The sequence below is a fragment of the Lissotriton vulgaris genome, chromosome 1_2 (genome assembly GCF_964263255.1).
Source record: "Lissotriton vulgaris chromosome 1_2, aLisVul1.2, whole genome shotgun sequence".
NCBI classification, from domain to species: Eukaryota; Metazoa; Chordata; class Amphibia; order Caudata; family Salamandridae; genus Lissotriton; species Lissotriton vulgaris.
In genome coordinates, this window is record NC_141686.1 from 105,267,817 (window position 1) to 105,290,909 (window position 23,093).

The window sequence follows — 23,093 nt, forward strand, 5'->3', positions numbered from 1 at the left end:
CCAGCTATGTATGCCCATATTCCTCCATGAAGTTCAGGGAACTCAAAGAAAAACTGCTGCACTGAATATTTTTTAGGCGAAATAAGATCCAGAAATAATGGTGTGTGAGGAAAGTAGCACTATCATTAGCTGTATCTGTATGCTTTTCTTGAAAGTAAAGAGGAGACCTGGGAATACCCCATTTCTTGTACAAGAGGCTTCTCCACCCCTTTAACTCCAGTTCTGGAATATTTGTAGAAAATGTATTTGAGACTCACGAAAATAGTATTTCCTCAAATATTGTAACACTACTGTTGGACTAGTAACTTAAACAGTTCTAAAATGTTTAAAGGGTATAGTGTGTAAGTGAAGTTAAGTCTCTCTTGGGGAGGGAAGAATGCAGTGTGAAGCACAAGTCCTTGGTGAGCATAGGCATGACATGAGCTAGATAAAAGCCAAATAGTATCTCACCAGCTATTACAACCTCATGTGTGTCCTTCCTGACGTTGCTCACGTAATTTCTTACTCCACATTTTTCTGTTGCACACAATTTTAAAAAAAATGATAGACATCTAAACTCTCACAACTACTTGTGTGCTATTTGGACAATGTTACTGACCCTCGTACAAGTCAGCAATGCATTCTAGGCAGCAGATTAGAGTACAGCCCAGCTGACCCTGCTTGACCTTTGTGTTAATTTGAACAAAATAGAACCCTTTCCTTCTCCTTGCGAGCTCTAAGTAGTGGGTAGGCTGCGGCCATTCCTTGGACCAACAAGCATTTGCAATGCGAGTTTTGTGCTATTGACATTGCAACTAACAATGCCTTTTATTGTTGTTTTTTGTTTTAAAACATAAATAAAAGGCATTGTCATTTACAATGCCCATAGCTTAAACCTGCGTAACTGCAAGACCTATTGCATTGCAAATGCTCGTTTAAAAGAGGAGCACGAAGGGATTGTTCGGATTTCTGGCGGGAGAGTGTTCCATATTTTCGGAGCAAGACCGGAGAAGGCGCCTTTGCAAGTTCTTATTTTTGAACTTTGGGGGTGTCCGCAGTATAGTGTTTGAACTTCTTAGTGCCCGATTCCCACCCGGTAGTTAAAGTTTATTTGCTAGGTACGTGGGAGTGTTCTGATGCAGTGCGATGCGAGTCAAGCAAGCTATCTTCTACTTGACCCTTACCTCAATGGAAAGCCAGTTTAGTTCGCATTGATCAGGTGTGATGTGGTCATACTTTCTTGAGCCAGTGATGAGTCTGGCAGCAGAGTTCAGAGTGACTTTTAAAGGGGCCAGGTTAGTTTTGGGGAAAACAGCCAAGGTCACAATTCCGTATTCTAAACTGGATATCACAAGGGACTGGACAGCTTGTTGCAGGTCAGAGGGCTGAAGGAACCTTTTGATTTTCCTTAATGTGCAGAGTTGGTAATTGGCTCCTCTTGTTGGAGCACTGATGTGGTCCTGCATATTTAGGCATTTGTCCAAGATTAGGCCAAGTGATCTAGTGGAGCGAACTACATGTGGGGTGCAGTTGAGGGCTGTTCGCTGTTTGAGCCAGTTCTGAATGAGCGCAGTAAGATTGGGGGTGGGGGGCGGGAAACATGAATACAGTTTTGAGTGAACTTTGCAACAGGTGGTTGTGCGATAACCATTGTTGTGTTTTTAAGAGTGCAAGGTTGAGTAGTAATGTCTTCCGGTGAAGACATTATCGTATACCGTTGGGTATCATCAGCCTACATATATACAAGAAAAAAAAAACATGGGTGGCACATCCTTCTCTGTTCAAGCAGCCAAACCACTGAACTCTTAATTCTCCCCCCCCCCCCCCCACCCACCCCCTGCCTCGCTCCAACATAAGAACCACGGACAACCACCTTATCTTCAGAAAACCACTCCAGAATTGGCTCTTCCCCACATAAGCACTAGATGCAAACAGAAATATACAACATATCTCTCTGTATATAAACATGTATTTGTATTATAGATATGTACCTATCTTTGTGTATTGCTTTGTATAAACATGTAGAATATTTGTTTAATTTTTTTTTTAAATACATCAACACTTGAAAACCAGAGTTTATCTAATGCATCTTTAATATACATATAATTATTTCCTTTATGCCTCTATGTAAATTCCCTGTACTTGAATCTATACATTTATCACTTTTATCCTAACAAAACCTATTCAATGCACTACCCTACTTCTCATCCTATACCTCTATCAATATCTTTAATCTACATATACCTACCTCTTTTATGCATCTATATACTTACCATGTACTTATGGATCTATATATGTATTACTTTCTTCTAATTCAGCATCCAATACACTACCCTATTTCTCACCCTAAACCTTTATCAGTATATTCTCAACATCCACTCTCTCATTTATCCCAAACCCCATACCACTACTATGATCCCCAAAATAACCCTTTCAAGACTCTATCCCTCCTTGCGTCATCCGACACCTTTTACTATACCGGTCCCCCAAAACTAGTCTTTCTAAACTCCTCTCTCTTCCCTCCACATCCCTTTTTAGTCACCCCAAGCCGCTTCCTACTGCTATGACCTCCAAAACAAACAAAAAAGAGTCTAAATCCTTTACTCTTCTATGTCGCCACTATCCTTTTCAATTAAAATAACAGACTAACATGCCCACTTCTCAAATTGCATATTCCACTACACTAATGTACCACTAAACCTTTATGGATTCCAGAGTATTGTGCTACTCACTGAAGAAGCACGTCAACTCCTCATCAGGGGTAGAAAGCACTATGTAAATGCAAACCTTTTTCCCTCTTCTACCCTTCCCCGACCCTTCCCAATCTAAATAACTAACCTATCCACCACTCAAATTACTTTCATATTTCACTATACTAATTTTCAACACTAATCCCTGTCCGGAGTAGCATGATACTTGCCAAAATAGCGCTTCAACACCCCATCAGGGGTTACAAGTGCTATAGAAATGCAAACCTTTTTTTCCCCTCTTCCATCGCTCCCCTAACATGCTCAGTCCAAATAACTGACTAACCTATCCACCACTCAAATTACTTTCATATTTCACTATACTAATTCAATACTAATCCTTTATGGGTTACCGGAGTAGCGTGCTACTCAGCAAAAAAGCGCTTCAACACCCAACAGGGGTAACAAGCGCTTTATAAATGCAAACCTTTTTTTCCCTCTTAACTTTCCGTTATTCTTGTGAATCCAAATAGCTGACTAACCGATCCACCACTCAAATTGCTCTCCTATTTCATTAATTAATTAAACACAAATTCTTTATGGGTTCTGGAGTAGCGTGCTACTCGCCGAAAAAAGCGATTCAACTCCTCGTCAGGGGTAGTAGTGCTATATAAATGCAATTACAGTATATTGAATTTTCAACTTTCAGAATTTCGGTGAGAGGCTCCAGATACAGTTAGAAAAGAGTAGGTGACCGCGTAGATCCTTGTCGGACTCCAATTGAAACAGGGATACTATTGGAAAGATCATTGTTTACTTTGAATCTTTGAGTACTACCCTTTGAGTACTACCTTGAAGGAACTGGATAAACTAATTTAATACAACCTGATAACTCCATCCTTGTTTCAAGAAGGTCAGTTAATTTGTCGTGTTTGACCGTATCAAATGATGAGGAGAGATCCAACACTATAAGTAGGCAAGGTTCATTCTGGTCTAGTAGTAATAGGGCACCGTCCACAATGTGTTTTTAAGGCAGTTTCTGTACTGTAACCAGATCTGAAGCCAGACTGGTATTGGTCAAGGAGTTGAAAATTATTAATGTGATTACAGAGTTGAGTATGTTCATATTTCTCGAGTAAAGTCTTGATAGCAGATAGTAGAAACAGGTCTGTAGTTAGGCTCAGATAAATCTGCCTTAGGTGTCTTTAGTATGGGAATGATTTGACCAGTCTTGAGGCAATATGAAATGAGGCCTTGCATGAGAGATTTACGTACAATCCTAGACCAGAGTAGGAAAATGGATGAGGTAAGCTCTTTAAAGAGTTTGGTGGGCATAAGATCGTTGAGGTGATTTGATGGTTTTAATGTAGTTGATATGCCAAGCAGCTCAAGATCATCCCGAAGTCTGAAGGTATTCCACAAAACATTTTTTGGATTAAAGGCAACCGGAGCGATCGCAGGATAGCTCATCCATGATGAACCAGAGGCCGGGGAGTAGCGAGCTTGATTCGGCAAGTCTAGTAAGGAGATTTGCAGATCTAATTCGATCTTTCTTGTTTTTTCAGTGAAATGGGCTGAGAACTCCTCCCTGATTGGGATTGAGTCGGAAGTGTCAGGAGTTAATTAGATGGTTGGTTTGATTGTTCGAAGCTGAAATAGTAGCATACTGGTTTGCATTGCATCTTTCCCCCCTCCCCCTTTGAGTGTGTGTTGTTCTGTTGGGTGCAGTCTGCCCCTTTCAAGCCTCCACATTGGTACTGGGCAAGCATGAAAATATCCCCTTAATCATTTAACCCCTTCCATGCTGGTGACGAACCCCAGCCGTCACGCTCTGCGGCGCTCGTGTGCTGATGACGGCTGCGGTTCGTCACGGCCCGCCCTGTTCTTTTGTTTACCGCACAGCGGCGGAAACGGCCCAGCATGGAAGGGGTTAATGTTGCTCATCATTTTTATCAAAGGAAGCCAACACTGTTTGGATGACATTTCCTTGTTGCATTTGGAGGGAGAGTGGGGGTAAGGTAAAGTATTTTCACCCCAGTCAACACTGTAGAGCTGTTGTATCAGTTTTTTTTTGTTTACACAGTCCAGTACACATTCATGGAATATCCAACCACCTGCTTCTTTAGTGGATGGAGAATCTGCTGTTATTTTTAGATATGTTGTTTGAATCATCTGAGTGCACATGGCGTTTCCAGTTTTTTGTACCCTAATAAACTAGATGGTATTTCTGCAGAGATTTACCACTTCACAGCTAACGGTCCCACCCACAAACTTTAATTTAAAATTAAAAAAAAAAATTGGCTTTAGCCTTCATAACTTTATTCCACTAAAGATATTTTGGCTCATTTTGTGTCTTTTTTTTGCTCCACATGGTGTATTCAGCACATACCCAAGGTGTGTGGATTCCCATGGAGGAAACCATGAAAATAGCTCAAATGTAGCAATTTTTTTTTGGGGGGGGGGATAGACATGCTCGGAAAAACCGTGCTTACTTTTATTTTTTAATGATAGTTCATATTTCCTTTTTGGGGGTTTCTACCTCGTCACAGTTTGTGGGTGAAAAGTGTGAAATCAGTGACAGGACCAGAAAAGTAAGCAAAATTCTGAATACAATAAGAATTCTTGGGTGTAGACGGGTTCTGTTTTTTTAATAGAAACTAACTGGTCTAAGCAAAAATAAATACAAATCAGTATGAAAAAATAAAAATGGGTGACAGTATTTTCATCCGGTTTTTTTTTTCCCTCGATGGCTATTCTGCACGAGTAATATACCATTATGTCTAACCAACTCTTCTGGTTGCAGGGATATATAGGGAGAAGTGTGGCTCAGGGGTTAGAGGCGGCAGACCTGGAGCTTGAGTTCGGCCCTGGACCAGGGTTCAATTCCCCGCCTCGGCGGGTCTTGGGCTCAAAAATTCCACGGACTCCTTAATTCTCGCTCCGGTGCCTTCTCGACTCACGGGTTCACAATCTGCGACTCTGGGCAATAGCTTGCTTAATCTCCACAACGGCCCCTCGCGGTGGGATGCCTGGCTTTCACCTTGTGGATACCCTGCCAGGGTTATCTCACAGGGGAATACCAGGACGGGTTCCCTAAGCAAGCGCGGAGATGCCCCAGGGTAAGTCGTGCGCTATATGAGTTTCATTCATTTCATTTCATTTCATATATAGTGTTTGTTAGTTGTTCAAAAGATGTGAGCTATCAACTGTGCTAATAGTTATGATGTGTCCATTTGAAACCACACACCTGTTCATAAGGTAAATTCGAATGAGCTTAGCAGTAGTGTTTAATGGAGCGAAATATAATAGATAGTAACAGATATTCTACTGTTCTGTGTTTCCACATGGTTCTCAATCAAACCAGTGCTCACTCAACCTCCTCTCCCCCCTTGTGTGGGTGGGTCTCTTCTCTTCCACAGAAAAGTCCAGATAACATAACGAACGTGTAAGGTATCAAGGCTTTTCCATGAAATGTCAGTCTTTTCTTGTGTGGGTTAACTATAGTATTTAGGCTAAGGGCCACACAGAAGCCAGGGAAACCTACCAATTCCAGACACTTTTGTAAGCTAGACCTCTGAGGAAGTCCGATGTGGTTTGACTTATTTGGAACCCACAACTTCTTACTGAGAGTACCCTGCAACCCACAACGTTTGTCTAAGATCTCAGATTTTCCTCACATTTATCTGAATGAAATTTCTGGGGCTCTGCAAAAATCCTACAGCTTTACCACACTTCTCCCAATGAAAACGGTATCCTATTTGTGTGGCAAGCTATTTGTCCTTGACCAAGACTCCAAAACACACTGTGGACACATCAAGATTTTCCTTTTCAATTTAATTCATTGTGTGGCTGTGGTATTTGGGGTTGGGGTCATCCTGTATCAGGAAGAACCTCCCATCCCCAGATAATTCTGAAAACTATACTCCTGTGGACGGGTGGCAGGGTCCCGAGTGGCGTGGCTTGTGTGTTTCCAACATTTTATTATCCAGAATGCCATGCAAATATCAAACTTTGGCTAAAATCACAGAATGCTCCTCTGATTCTACTTGAGCCATTACCAGTGTTTGGGCCCAGGGTCCTGCAACACCCATGTAACCTACCAACCTTAAACCTTTCTGACTTTGAAAATTTCGAGGCATTTTGGATAGGAAATACTAGGGATCAACACAAGCACCACCATGGTGAAATTCCCTGGGCATTTAATTTCAGTACTTCCCAGAGTTGGTAGGTTTCCCAGAGTGGTGGCCAGCGCCGGAACCAAATTCTTCAGCAATCACATCCATAGAAAAATGTAAGAAAATGTGTTTTTCCTTTAGCAGGGGCGTGGAATTTAATAAAATATCTATTTGTCCATGGGGCAGGTTACTTCAGAAATCTACTTGTCCTGTAACAAAATCCACTTGTCCCTTTTGTGGCATGTAATGCGGCAACAAATTATGGCAACAATCTCATTATATAAGAGCTCTGATATATATAGCCTCTCTGATTATGACAGGGCTCATACCATAGTAGGTTTTGAATTCTTGCAATCCCCTTATGTTGCCCCGTTTCTGCAGATCTACATACTGGGGCTGAAGGTAAGCAAAGGTTCCAGGGTTGAAATGCTCTTTTGAGCCTGTGCAGACCTTCTAACTGGCATGTTTTAAGAGTTTTCACCAACTATTCTTTAATCTTTTCGCATACTGAGAAAGGTTGGAACTTTACTCCTTACAATGGCAGATGTGAAACTTCTTCCAGGGTTGGAAAAAAAGTGGTTGGAGGGAAAGTGAATTTGCAAACTCCGATTTTCGGATAAGCAAATCTACTCATGCTAAAATGCCGTTCACAATTATTTTCTAGGAGTACTGTTTCTTGGCCTACTTTTGTAAATACTTGCGAATTCACGAAAGTTGTATATCTGCACTTAATACAAGGACGTGTACCATGGGTGCACTTTTGAGACTTTCTTTAATAATTGAGCCACTAATTAGGTCTGGCATTACCCATGACCTTTTGTGTTTATCAAAATGTTATCTCTCTCTCTCTCTCTGCTGGCTTCAATGTGAGTGACCGCATTCTGCTCTTTCACAAGGAGCATATTGGCACTCAAAGTTTTGTTCAGTGCCAGGAACTACAGTGGCAACGTGTGCTTTTTGAGACCAAAAACAGTTTTTGCTTTTGCCAATGTTTGTTATAATTGTGAGGGCCTGGCAGCTACCACACCAATAAGGTTTTTAAAAAAACCCATGCCAAAACAAGTCGCACCTTGACATAACCAAAAGGCTGATCACCAATTTTAGACCTGCTGGCTTTGCCATTGCTTGTTTATTTTTGTTTCTCATTTTATTGAAACAGGTTAGTGATTTTCCATTATGAATATCTTTGGGAAATACTAGCATACAGCAACACATTTTACAAAATGATGCTGCAAAGAAATGGTACCTAACATTTTACAGTAGTTTAGCTAAAAGTTTTTTTCCTACTTACATTTTTAAAAACATTTTATTTGAAAGCAAAGACTCCACAATCGCGCTTTGAAGAGCTGCAAATATTTGCATCTAATCGGAGAGCCTTCTGGAAGCCTTATACAAAGCCTCATATTGCTAAACTTTGAAAATGTGTATGCAGTTATAATACTGGAACCACTGTCAGTAGTGCAGTCTGAGCTTACAACATTTACTTAGAGCGCTCACCCTAATAATAAAGGCTTTCAATTAATGAACCATAAATACAAGTTTGAAATGCATTAACACTTGGACACAAATGTTACCTTAACCCTTTCAATGCTGATGACGAGCTCAGCTCGTCATCACCCACGGGTGTCGTGTGCTGATGACGAGCTGAGCTCGTCATGGTGCCACTAAAATGGTATTTTCCAGCACAGGGGGGGAAAACGCCCAGCAGCCATGTGGTTAACTGCCCTTCTCTGATCCATAATGTGTTACTGTAAACTGGCAGCCAAAGGATTGTGCTGTAGGGGGTTGGTCCGTCTTGTCCCAAGGACAAAATACACATGAAAAGCTGTTGCCCTTGACCCCAAACAATATGTCCTGGGCGTTTGGTTATAGGAATTCCACATCCCTGCCTTTAGGCATTGTTTGGCATTTGCAGAGATTTCTGGGTAAGAAAAAGTGGTTCGATTCCCTAGATTTTCTTTGATCTCTAAATTTCCGTAATGTCTAGGTTTGGTAGGTTTAAATGTGAGGTTCATTTCACAAGGAAAGTAAGATGACAATGTTTTTTTAAACATAGCCTGACCTTTCCAGGCCACTCTATGCAAGAAAAATTGTGACATTACAAAAGGCACAACCATGTAGCTTAGAAACAAACATTGATCGAGATCACGTTCAAAATAAAAACAAGCATTTGCAATGGAATAGGTCTCGCATTAGGAAAGTTTGAGCTATTGGTATTGTAAATGACAATTTTTTTTGTGTTGGTTCCAAAATAGCGAAATTAATAGCTTTGCCATTTACAATTCCAATAATTATAACTTTCGCAAATGTGACACCTATAGCATTTGTAATGTGTTGTATTTACGTGACTTAGATATATTGATATTACAAATAACAATGGCTTTTATTTTTTTTTAAATAGCTTAAACTCTTGTAAATAACTTTTGTGAAGATTATTTTCAGTGTATTTTATTGTGACGAAAATCCAAGGACAGAAGTGAAATATTAACATCTTTTTGTGACATTTGTAATAAAGCTTGAAACATTGTTAGAACATATTTGAACCAGTTGTTGTTGAATGGTTGCACAGATTGATGCCCTGGTGGCACTGAGTGATGTTGTGGTGGCGACGAGTGATACTGTGGCGTTCAGTGATGCTGTGGTAGCGCATAGTGATGTTGTGGTGCCTTGAGTGATGCTGTGGTGGTGCTGAGTGATGCTGTGATGGCGACGAGTGACGCTGTGGCATTCAGTGATGCTGTGGTAGCGCATAGTGATGTTGTGGTGCCCTTACTGATTCTGTGGTGGTGCTGAGTGATGCTGTGGTGATGCGATAGCTAGATAGAGTGAGGGCGATGGCTAGATAGAGTGAGGGCGATGGCTAGATAGAGTGAGGGCCCTGGCTAGATAGAGTGAGGGCCCTGGCTAGATAGAGTGAGGGCCCTGGCTAGATGGAGTGAGGGCCCTAGCTAGATGGAGTGAGGGCCCTAGCTAGATGGAGTGAGGGCCCTAGCTAGATGGAGTGAGGGCCCTAGCTAGATGGAGTGAGGGCCCTAGCTAGATGGAGTGAGGGCCCTAGCTAGAGTGGGCCCATCTAACCCTGTTGATTCTAGGAACAATTACATTTCCCAGTTCGGCAGGTATGAGGGCTCTGGCAAGAGTATATGGCTTTAAAAATTTCTCCAGCTGTGTTGCCCCATGTTAAGAGATTTAAAGGCGATGCATAATGATTCAAATTGGATGCTCTTGGCTACTGGTTGGCAGTGAAGTCGGACTAAGGCTGTAGAGACTGAATCAAATTCAGACATGCCCAGCAGTACTCTTGCTGCTGCATTCTGGGCCGTTTGGAGTTTCTTAATACGACGCCTTGGAGCACTGGAAAAGAGGGCATTACAATAGTCCAGTCTTGAGGATATCAGCACTGATACCACTGTCTTCTTTAGGTTCAAAGGTATTGCTGGAAGGATTTTCCTCAACATTTTCAAATTAAAGAAATACGCAGAAGAATTCAATTTTAGACCATTGTCTGCCACCCAATGTACTATATGGCTCATACAGTCTCGAAACCTGGTTTCTGTCTGGCTAGCAGAACTGCTCACCGAGATGACACTAGGGAAAAACCATAACTTCTTACTAGACTGACAAGAGGAGTCACATAGAGATTAAAGAGCTTTGGGCTCAAGGAAGAGCCCTGGGGAACCGCGCAGGGCAGCGTAAACGGGGATGACAGGGGGATGACAGTGTTCCCGAAAGCCACTTCCTGAGACCGCTGAGATAAAAAGGAGCCTATTGGGACAGTGTCTTGCCCCTGATCCCGCTGGAAAACAACTGGTCCTGCAGCGGCCCATGATTAACAGTATCAAAGGCCGCTGACCGGTCCAGGAGGATCAGAGCTGCCCCCCCCCCCCCCCCTGTCTAAGATCTGCCTGAGCTCCTTTGTGGCGGTAATGAGAGCAAACTCTGTGCTATGCGGAGCACAAAATCCAAACTGGGAGAAATCCAGAATGGCAATGTCCTGAATAAAGACAGAGTTCAGTATTTATCGCTTTTTCAATTACTTTTGCAGGAAACTGGAGTCTCGATATCGGTCTATAATTGGGGGTCTCCTTAGCATCCAAGTTAGGTTTCTTTCATAAAGGAAGTATAGAGGCATTCTTCCATTCCATTTGAGTGTCCTGTAGTGAACATTGAGTTAACGATCACCGCTAATGGAATAGCTATAATTTCTGTCGAGATATGCAGAAGTTTGGGAGGGGAATGGGTCTGAAGGAGAGCCAGATTTAGTAGCGGCAATGAGTTTGGTGGTTTGTTCAACTGTCCAAGTAGTAAAAGAAGGAAGGATCTGAGGGGCTGATTCAGAGGGATCTTGTGTTTTGACTAGAGAGGCTGATGAAACCTATTGAGTTCGGCCGGTGTTTGAACTAGGCGATTATCGTGCTGTGCAAACAGGTCAAAGACAGACTTGATCTTTTGCTGGAAGGATTCTGCTAATGAGTTGCAGAACTCTTGACTAATACTAATATCGGGTGCAGTTGGCAGTTTTGCTAGTTTCTTTACTGGAGTAAATAGGCTTTAGGAGATCTATTTGCTGATTTCATTTCCTCAGAAAAATTTAAAATCTTTTCCCTGAGGAAAAGTTTTTTTTCTAGGTTTGATGGGATGACTTCTATTCCATTTGAATATTTGCATTATCTTTAAGTCTCCACTTCATCTCTAATTTGCGACAAAGTTGTTTCTGGGCTTTCAGGGTGTCATTGAACCATGGATCTGATAGCATTCTCCTGGATCGATGACACTGTTGGGAGCGGGGGGGGCGCGAATTGTGTCATAGCCGAGTCAAGCCAAAAGCAGTATTGAGCTGCGGCTTGACCAGAATCGTGGACAAATTAGGTAGAGTTGCCCCAGTATTGGAACTTTCATAGATTTCCCTGCTTTTGTATCATTCCCCGGCGTCTGAATGGGAGTCTCGGTAATAAAAAATACCATAGTAGTAGGTACAAAAGAGAAAGGAAAGGCCTAGGCCTCATTCCCTTTTGTAAGATATCAGCCTCTTTTTGTAAAAGAGACCAAATTCTAGGCATCAGCCAATCAGAAGAGCCTCACCCCCGGAACCTTCCTGAAGGAACCTCAGAGCCTCAGATTTTCTACCGCACGTTGTGCTAGGGAGTCTCCATTGAGCTCTGCTCTATTTTGAACTCTTTCAAGTAGATTTCTACAGTGTTTTCTTCAGGATTTCTTCAGTTTACTTCAGAAAACTCTCAATTTCATCAGGATGTCTGAAGTTGAGAAAAAGAAAGCCCTTTTCAAGCCCTGTTCCACCTGTGGAAAGAAAAGGCTGTTTGTGGAGGACAAACACAAAGATTGCATTTACTGCCTTTATCCGGATCACAAAGCAGAGGACTGCAGAATTTGCCGCACTCTCTCCACCAAGACCTTGAGAGATCGTGCTGGAAGACTGCTTACATGGCTACAGAGGCAGAAGGAGAGGAAACATGGAGTTTCAAGTGATGAAGAGGAATCGTCTTAACTTGCTTCCTCAAAAAGGTCAGTGAAAAGGGGTAGAGGTTCCCCATCTTCCTCTGTTGGGCGCCCCTCAAAGGCTTCTAAAAAGACCCCCAGAGAGTCTGATAACCGGGGTTCAGGAAGTTCCCCCCACCGCAGTGGGAAGGATAAGGCAGAACTGGTTTCGCCTCCCAAGGGTGAGAAGACAGACCCAGCCTTCAAAAAACCCTCCTCACATTCTTCAGAGAGGAGTTCTAAGTCCTCTACAACGAAGACATCGCCGACGGTGGCTCCGTCGACGATGAAAATGAAGCCCAAAATCCAATTGGTCCCGTCGACGGGCTCGTCGGCGGGAGAATCGTCGGCGAAAGCTTCGTCATCGTCGGCGAAGAAGGTATCGTCGACGGCAGGTGTGCCGACGACATCGTCGACGAAGACGTCGTCGACTGCTTCATTAACATTGTCGACGAGGAAACCATCATCGTCAACGGCAGTGACGACGATGGCGTCGACGACGGTGTCGTCGACTAATGCATAGACGACGACAATATCTACAACGTCGCAGGGCTTGTCGACGGTGGTGTCGACGACGACATCTGTAATTCCAATATAGTCGACGAGGATATCTCCGGCGTCGACGGAACCATCGACGTTACTGGCTACGGAGAGACGAGTAACGGTTTCTTTAACGAGAATCACTCCTGAGATGACATCCCCGAGAAGGGTGACCTCTTTACCGCCAACTTTGTTGTTTGACCAGGGAGAATCTGAGGAAGACGGACAGGGTGTTTATGACTATGCCAATAGCCCGTCTCAGCTACTAATCAAGAGTCAAGAGAGAGATTCAGAAGGGGCATATGACCAAGGGGAAGGAGAATATCATCAAATGGCCCACTCTAAGGGCTATGAGCCACAAGACATGGTTTCGGTTCCTACAACATTCCTGCATGACCTCCACAAGATGCTGCAGGACTATAAGTCAAAAGCAGAAAGACCAACACCACGTAGGTCTGCTCCTTCGACACCAGTGAGGAACCCCTCATCTGTAGTCCCTCCGGTACTTCCGATACAGACGCCACCTCAACCTCAGCGGCCGGTGCCTCAGGCTCAGTCAGAGCCAGCCGATGACCCGGATGGGGATGGTGATGATGAATCATCCAATGGTAACCAAGAGTCGGATCATGACTGGGATGAATATAATGACTACATCATCCCAGACCAAGCTTCGCCTCATCAAGACTTGGTAGATTCACCTCCTGCTGACGTCGGCAGTTTTCACTAGCTGATGGAACGTGCAGCTGGGCGATTTAAACTGGTAATGCCCGCTCAAACCACGGACTGTTTCTTATATGATTTCAAAGAAACACACCGCAAGACAACAAGGTCAATTCCAATTGTGGATCATTTGTGGGAGGAAGGTTTGAAAGCTATGAAAAACCCAGCGACGGTGGTCCCTGTGCTACCGCGTCTGGATAAAAAGTATAAAGCACCAGATGATGGACCTGCAGCGCTAACGGGTCATCCAAAACCTGACTCTGTCATCTCACAGGCAGCACAGAGGAAGTCACGGAACCCCTCTGCTCCCTTAACGGCCCCTCCTGACAAGGATGGACGACGACTTGATAACACGGGCAAGCGGTTTTCATCGATGGCTAGCCTGCTAATACGTGCTGCCAATGCTTTGGCGATATTAAGACAATATGATCGCCAATTATGGTGTGATGTAGCTCCATATCTGGAACAGCTTCCACCGGAGTCAGTGGCGGAAGCAAAGAAGACTTTACAAGAGGGTGAGGCGGTCTCTATGGAAATTATAGACTGTGCCATGGACATTGCCACAACGTCCTTTCGGGCGTTGGCAGGAGCGGCAGTGTTAAGACGCCAAGGGTGGCTGAAGGCGACTTGGTTTAGACTGGAAATTCAGAACAAGGTCCTTTATCTGCCCTTCGATGGCGAGGCCCTATTCGGGAAATTAATAGATGATACTCTTCAAGAGATCAAAAAGGACACAAACAGCCAGGTCGCTAGGTACTCTCCAGTATCGCAAATCTCCCTTCAGAGGTTCGAGAGGCAGAGTAGGTGGTTATAGAGGTTCATACCAACAACAGCAGCAACGCTATTCTTCAAACAGCTCAGGATACCAGCAAAACCAACTATAATCAAAGAGGTCCACCTCAAAAGGGGGTCTGTTTGTATGTATCCTGGTGTTTCTGGAATACACACATTTGTTTAAAATACCCCTCACACACCAAAAGGGCCCTTGGTGTCATGCTTCATCATCGGGGTCTTCCCGCCCGGCTGCCGGACGGGGCAGTGCTGCGACAAGCGACTACGCTGGAGCACCTTTTTAATGTGGGTGCTATGTGAGTGAAATGGAGTGAGTGTCAGTGAGGTCAGGAGTGAGGTCAGGAGTGATAGGAAGGTGATGTTAAAAAATACCTGGCCTAGTGATACAAAAACTATTTAATAAACACTGGCTGGTATTATTAAAAAAAGTGAAATCTGAAAGGATAAGCGGGGTTATGTGCTTACTTTCCTATGTGGGTCGACATGTTTCGGGGCTCCATGCCCCTGTGTCAGGACCGGGGTTAATGATCCCCCTGTCACTCACTAGAAAGTCGCCACAATGGGTGTATTTACAAAAAAGTGAAGGTAAAGGGAACTATGTGTATGGATATACAGTTAATATTCTAACACACAACCCTTACTAACAAGATACTCATGTAGTATGCCTAAAAAGACAAGAGCACAGAGTTATTATTGCGCGGATCCCAAAGCGCTATTAACTAGGTACCTGTAAAGAAAGGGACAAACAAACATATAGTTGTTCTCCATTCTTAGAAAGAAGACCTGGGAGGGTTCTGTATTTTTTCAATGGTAGTCATACACACACACAGAAATCACACATTCTATACATTAGTAGTAGAGAGAGGTTGGCTGTACATACTTATTATGATGAGGAACAGTGCCTCATGGGCCAACAGTAGATGGAGGGGTATTGGGGGGTCCAGCTGTAGGTGCGATAAAAATAACACAGAGATGCATATGTAGAAGGTTCCTAAAAGGTTTAACAATGGCACCTCATATGCCTCTATTTTCTAGTCCTTTAATTCGGCTATGCCGTACTTACTCAACTCCCAGCCTCCATGTGCTTCCTCCTCCGTCCGTGGCCTCCGTGGTAATGAGGATGGAGGTCGGGGCGGGAGTTTAAGTAGCTGTTGTAATTAGTTAAGTGGGGTGGGTCTGATTGCTGATGTCTGACACCTGTGGTAGAACTGATGTAGTGCCGGGATATAGTTAATGTGGTCGCCATCTTTTAAGGTGTTCGCCTCAGAGGGTTGATATAGAGTAAAGTTATGGGTAGAACGATCCCCCGTTAGCTTAATATTGTGATGCATTAATTCTAAAAGGAATAGTTTGGAAAAGCGGCAGCCGTGGAGGACGATGCGGTGTCCTTCCTCCGCGCATGCGCCGAAATGCATGCGCGGACCGGCGCGGTGCACAATGAGCATGCGCGGAGAAACGTGTTCCGACTCCACGCATGCCCAGTGAGGCCTGCAGTGTAGTGCACCCGGTCCCCCAGTGACAATGAAATATTGCAAATCACGCAGATTCGTGATGCAGCGCTGGCACTATTATTCATAGTCAAGATACTCGTTGGGAAGTGATTTTTTTGGGGGATACAATTAAAAAACGATCATTTAGGCTGGGTTGGTTGATACACACAGTAGAGAAATAAAGGTGACACTGAGATAATATGGTTCATTAGGTTGCAAAACTTGTTGAGAGACACCTAGAAGGCAGCAGGTTGGGTCATAAGGTTGAAAGAAAACCATGTTCAGTAGCAGCTCTTAAGGAGAAACAGAGACAGCTGTTAGTGCTGCCATAATCAGGGATTCAAACTGGACCAGGGTATATCATCATTCAGTCCGGTACGATGTGTACCTAGACGATGTACCCAGCGTTGTTCCTTCTCTAGTAAATTCCTGTCATTTTTGAACATTTCAATGACTGTCCATTTCAGGTCGTGGATGTTATGACCCTCAGTGACAAAGTGTGTCGCCATTTTCGTCGTAGTTTTTTTGCAGCGTACATTACTGCGGTGTTCGTTCATACGAACTTTTACCGGTCTGCTCGTCATCCCTACGTATTCCTTGCCACAGGGACACGTGATTAGATACACCACGTTGCGACTATTACAGTTTGTGAAGGCGCGTTGTTCCCAAACGGTTTGGTTGGAGAACCTGATGGTGCGGCTCTTTTGTGTGTACTGACAAGATGTACATGAACCGCATGGGTGGTGGCCTCCTATCTCTGAGAGTCTGGCAGTGGCGTTACCCTCCGTGGTTCTGGGTCTTGTGTGGACCAAAATATCTTTCAGATTTTTGCCTCTCCTGTGCGAGAACATTTGTTTTGGAAAATCTAGTTTGCCGCAATTTAGCATTCTCCAATGTTTGACGATTTTTGTGATTTTGTTGGAGTTGGTGTTATATGTTGTAACACAGATGGGTCTTGGGTCAGGTTCTTTTGCATCTGTTTCTTCTAGTAGGGCCACTCTGTTATTGTTGCGGGCTCGCTTCCGGCCCTTCTTGATGATTGCCTTAGGATAGTTTCTACTGAGTAATTTGCACTCCAAGTCGGCTGCTTGGGTTTTAAAATCCTTGATGTCACTACAATTGCGTCGCAAACGGAGAAATTGCCCATATGGTAGATTCTCGCGTGGGTGTCGAGGGTGGAAGCTGTCAAAAAGTAACAAGCTATTCTTAGCTGTGGGTTTAAAATGGGTGCTGGTTTTTAGTCCCCCATCACTCGGGTAGATGTTCAGATCAAGGAACACCAGGTTGTCTTTGGAAACTGTGTGCGTAAATTTCAGGAACCGATCTTGTTGATTGAGCCAGACCATGAATAGATTGACTGAGTCATGATCGCCCTTCCAGATTACCAGCACATCGTCGATGTACCTCTTCCACATTACTACATGGTCTCTGTAGGGATTTTCATTGCTCAGGATCTTGGATGTCTCAAGGTGGTGTACGTACAAGCCCGCCAGACTGGGCGCACAAGTACTGCCCATGCTCGTGCCATGTTTCTGTAGGTAGTAGGTGTTCTCGTACTGAAAGAAGTTTTTCATCAATGTGAGGGAAATACACTCAAGTACCACCTGCCTGGGAGTGTGATATTGCCAGGCGGTGGAGAAGAGAACCTCCTCTATTATTTCCAAAGTTTCTTTATGGGGGAGGCTCGTGTAGAGACTCTCTACATCCAAACCTACTAAAAGGTGTTGCTCTGGGTCGAACTGTATCTCTTTCACCAGTTGTAAGACAGCTTTGGTGTCTTTTAAGTAGGTACTGGTAGTTTGTACGATAGGTCTGAGGAACGCGTCTGCGAACTTAGATAATGGTTCTAAGATTGAATTGATGCCCGATACTATACGTGCCGCCAATGCTTTGGCGATATTAAGACAATATGATCGCCAATTATGGTGTGATGTAGCTCCATATCTGGAACAGCTTCCACCGGAGTCAGTGGCGGAAGCAAAGAAGACTTTACAAGAGGGTGAGGCGGTCTCTATGGAAATTATAGACTGTGCCATGGACATTGCCACGACGTCCTTTCGGGCGTTGGCAGGAGCGGCAGTGTTAAGACTCCAATGGTGGCTGAAGGCGACTTGGTTTAGACTGGAAATTCAGAACAAGGTCCTTTATCTGCCCTTCGATGGCGAGGCCCTATTCGGGAAATTAATAGATGATACTCTTCAAGAGATCAAAAAGGACACAAACAGCCAGGTCGCTAGGTACTCTCCAGTATCGCAAATCTCTCTTCAGAGGTTCGAGAGGCAGAGTAGGTGGTTATAGAGGTTCATACCAACAACAGCAGCAGCAACGCTATTCTTCAAACAGCTCAGGATACCAGCAAAACCGCCAGTCATACCAGCAAAGACGGGGCCAATCTTCGCGTTACTCGAGGCCTTACAACAAGGGCAAGCAGGCTGCCCGTGGACCGGACACGTCCAAGCGCCAATAGCGGCCTCCTGGCTCTGCCTACTGTTCCCTCCTCCAAGAAATCATCAGTTGGAGGCAGGGTGTCAAAATTCCTTCAAAATTGGTCCAAAATAACATCGGACCGTTGGGGGATCAACATCATAAAGCGAGGACATACTTTGGAATTTATGGAAGTCCCTCCACCCAGGCCCCCGGCAGCCATTCCATCGAAACATCTGCGTCTCTTAAGGCTCGAGGTACAACAAATGCTCCGCAAAGGGCGATAGAGCTGATCCCCTCCAAACAGGGACAAGGTTTCTATTCCAGGTTCTTCCTGGTGAGAAAGACGCTAGAAAAATGGCACCCCATCTTGGACCTCAGGGAGCTAAATACCTATCTCTTCTCCCTATCCTTCCGGATGGTATCCCTACAGGACATATTGAAGATGATCAGCCTGGGGGATTTCATGGCCACGCTCGATCTGGAAGACGCGTACTTCCATGCACCGATTCACCCAGCACACAAAAGGTTCCTACGCTTCACAGTAGCCAAGAGCCATTTTCAGTTCAGAGTTCTGCCGTTCGGTCTACGCTCTGCCCCAAGGATTTTCACGAAGGTGCTGGCACCGGTGGCAGCATTTCTGCGGAAGACCACACTTCCAGGTCTTCCCTTATCTGGATGATTGGTTACTGAAGGCCCCGTCCAGAAGGTTAGCGCAGGACGCTGTGCAGGCTTGCACCAATCTGTTCCAGAATCTGGGGCTCACTTTGAACAGAGAAAAATCCACGCTGATGCCCTCAAGAAGAGCACGGTTCCTAGGAGCAGTGTTAGATTCAAGGCTCTCGAGAATGTTTCCTACTCAAGAGAGGATAGAGAAACTAAAACGTTTGGCACGAAACCTTCGGGGAAAAAGGTGTCTTTCTGTACGCAGCTACAAGTCGCTGCTAGGGGTGATGTCATCATGTATTCCCCTAATTCCACACTGCAGACTGCGGATGCGTCCCCTGCAGGAACAACTGGACCTCCAATGGAAACCAGTGCACGGATCGTTCGAGGACAAGGTGGTTGTCACTCGAGAGATGAAAGAGGCAGTGCTTTGGTGGTCACATCAAGACAATTTGTGCCAAGGTCTATCCTTCGCAAGTGTACCATCGCCTCAAATACTAACGACGGATGCGTCATTAGAGGGATGGGGAGCAGTGATGCAGGATCTGCGGCCATTGGTCTCCTCGCGAGCAAAAACTGCATATCAATCTGTTGGAGCTGAGGGCGATCAGGCTAGCTCTTCAAGCCTTTCTTCCGCGACTCCAGGGTTCACAATTGCTCATCAGGACGGACAACACCACAGCTATGCATTATGTGAACAAAGAAGGAGGAACGAGATCACTCCTCTTGTCGCGAGAAGCTCAACAGATATGGGAATGGTCAATTCTTCAGAGAATTTCACTAAAGGCGGAGCACTTACCAGGAGTGCTGAACAAAGGCGCCGACAGACTGAGCAGGTTATCCTCAGTCAGTCACGAGTGGGAACTAAAACAGCATGTTCTGGATCTACTATTTCAGACATGGGGCACACCGGAGGTGGACCTATTAGCAACGCCAACCAACAAGAAATGCCGGTCATACGCCAGCAGGTTCCACCATCAAGGCTCATTGGGCAATGCCCTGTCGGTAGCCTGGACGGGGAGGTTTCTTTATGCGTTTCCACCAATTCCCCTGATTCCACGCCTCATCAGGAAGATGAAGACGGAACCATGCAAAATATTCTTAATAGCCCCAGCATGGCCGAGACAGTTTTGGTACACAGAACTACATCTGCTGTCGCTAGTTCCTCATTTGCTGCTGGAGGAGGTTCCGGATCTTCTGACAATGTCCGGAGGACAGGTTTGGCATCCAGACCCAAAATCATTACACCTGACTGCATGGCTCCTGACCAGCGAGAATTCATGAATGTCCCTCTTTCCAAGGAGATCAAGGACATCCTTTCCCAGGCAAGAGCACCTTCAACAAACAAGACATACAGATTGGAATGGAAAAGGTTTTGTATTTGGTGTAAAAAGGAAAAGGTTGATCCTTTTACTTCGACACCTCATCAACTCCTGCCTTATCTACTCTCGCTAGCAAAGTCTAATCTGACCCATTCTACGATCAAGGTCCATTTGGCGGCAATTTCAAGATTCAGGAGATCTGACTCTGGTCCTTCATTATGGTCTTCAAGAATTGTCAAGCAATTCCTCAAAGGCCTGTTCAGGGCCTATCCTCCAGTGAGACCTCCTCCTTCAACTTGGCATTTAAACTTGGTCCTGGCTCAACTGATGAAGGAACCATTTGAGCCGATTCACCGCTCAGGCTTGAAATACTTGTCATGGAAATTGGCTCTACTCTTAGCCCTGACCTCGGCTAGGCGAGTGGGGGAGTTGCAGGCCCTTACTATCCAAGAGCCGTTTTTACAGTTCAAAAGGAACACAGTCATCTTGCGGACGAACCCAAGATTCATTCCTAAAGTTCCTACAGACTTTCACTTAAATGAACCAGTAATTCTAAAGACATTTTTTCCAAACCCAGTCACTCCAGCGGAGAAGACATTGCACACTCTGGATTTTCAACGATGTCTAAAATTCTACTTAGACCGTACCAAGGAATTTAGAAAGACTTCGCAATTGTTCATTGCCTTTGGTGGTCCAAGCAAAGGTCTCCCTCTGTCCAAACAGGGGATCTCAAGATGGATTTCGAGTGCTATTCTGCATTGCCAAAACATAGCAGGAAAACCTCTGGTGGGCAGGATCCGTGCTCACTCAAGATCAGTGGCATCCTCAACAGCCCTCTTTGCGGGGGTACATATGAAGGACATTTGCAGGGCTGCTACCTGGAGCAGCGTGCACACTTTCACTAAGCATTACTGCTTAGTCATTGCAGCAGGATGAGGTGGCGGTGGGCCAGGCTGTCCTGAGGAACCTCTTCAAGTGATTGGAGAGCTTTCCTTTCTATCCCACCTTCCATAGGTAACACATTTTGTGATTTCATTTTTACTGTTATAAGGTACTTATTTCCAAAATGTTTTTATGATGGTTTACTGCTTGCTATTCTGATACAAAAGCAGGGGAATCTATGAAAGTTCCAATACTGTGGCAAGAAAACAAGTTACTTACCTGTCACTTTGGTTCCCCAGTATTGGTAACTTTCATAGATTCCCATGCGCCCACCCACCTCCCCGGGGAAAGCTCAGCCTTCAGCAAGTATGGTGTCTAGCACACAATGGCTACGAAAATCTGAGGCTCTGAGGTTCCTTCAGGAAGGTTCCAGGGGTGAGGCTCTTCTGATTGGCTGATGCCTAGAATTAGGTCTCTTTTACAAAAAGAGGCTGATATGCTACAAAAGGGAATGAGGCCTAGGCTTTTCCTTTCTCTTTTGTACCTACTACTATGGTATTTTTTATTACCGAGACTCCCATTCCGACGACGGGGAATGATACAAAAGCAGGGGAATCTATGAAAGTTACCAATACTGGGGAACCAAAGTTACAGGTAAGTAACTTGTTTTCTTTTTAGGAGTCGAATTTATAGAACTAGCCTCTACTTTCTTCCAAGAGATTCCTAAAGAGTAGGGCTAAGATCCTGGGTTAACCTTTTGATACACATCACTGTGGCTGACATCTAGGTGTGAACTCTCATGACCTGTGTTGTTGGGCTAGAAGCTTTGGAGTTGCTCCTGCTGTGGCAGACTGCTTTCTAGAAAAAGAAGGGGCAGAGGAGTGGACACATAAAAAAACACCCCCTCAACATGAACTTCAGATACACAGACTCTAAATCACATTTAGTGTCTGGAAATGGACTATAAGCAGGCGAGCTTGAGACTCCAAAAATTGACAACTGTCAAGCAACCAAGCTGTGCGAGGAGGAGAAGATTTGAAAGACTTCGGCCTGTGACCATGGCTGGGGAGGCCAAGACCTGCTGGTCTCCCATCTGCTTGAGGAGACTTCACCCAGTGAATCCAAGACCGCCTAGCCTGGAGCATCAGCTCTTGACTACATGACAATACCAGTGTGCCCTGTGAGGATAAGTAGAGCGTTGGAGGGAGCGTGGCCCAGTGGGGGAATTCTATTGATTGGATTCCCTTAGTGAGGTTTGAAGAGTATGCCAGTATGCAGGGGAAGTCAGGGACCCTAGTATGCTCGAGGAGAGCACCATGAAGTGAGCCAAGATCACTGCTGTGCTGTACGGGTCCTCGCCCCTGTGGAGTGAGGCCCCAACGATCCCATATGCCAGAAGGGGGCGCCGTGAGGAGATTGTCCCTTCCAGTTGGCAGTATCCTATGTGCGGTGGTGAGAGCCAGCGTCCTTCAGCACCAGGAGGGGCTCCTGTGAATTTTTTTTGTTTTGTTCGAGTCGGAGCCCATGAGCAGTGGAGAGGCAGTGTCCCCGTATGCCAGAGAGGGGCCACCAGCAAGAAGTGTGACCTGGTCTGGAGCGCCTCAGGAGAGAGGCAGTCGTGGTGACACCTGTGGGCCTTCACTGTGACGGAGGAGCAGTCTTAATCCCTCTCGCAAAGAACTTGCTGGCCACAGCCGCTACAGCTCCTGCGAAGGCGGCCCACATTTACTTCAGTCGCTCTGATCCTACAGGTGTGGGTAATACTGATTTCAGGCCAGTTGGCCCCTGGGGGAACTTGCTTGCTATATAATGCTTCAGCCTGGAACACTTTTGCCTTTGATACAGAGTTGCTGTGAAATACTAGAGCCCTCGACCTTAGGGGGCTATGAAAGTTGTTTGTGAACGTCCTATTCCCCTTTG

General features: G+C 44.9%; 1 protein-coding gene across 1 annotated transcript in view; it reads left to right on the forward strand.

Annotated features, from left to right (window-relative positions):
* The window catches only part of LRP6 (LDL receptor related protein 6), a 1,045,411-nt gene that overhangs the window by 152,167 nt on the left and 870,151 nt on the right, over window positions 1-23,093 (forward strand). The gene's annotated exons all lie outside the window — the stretch shown is intronic.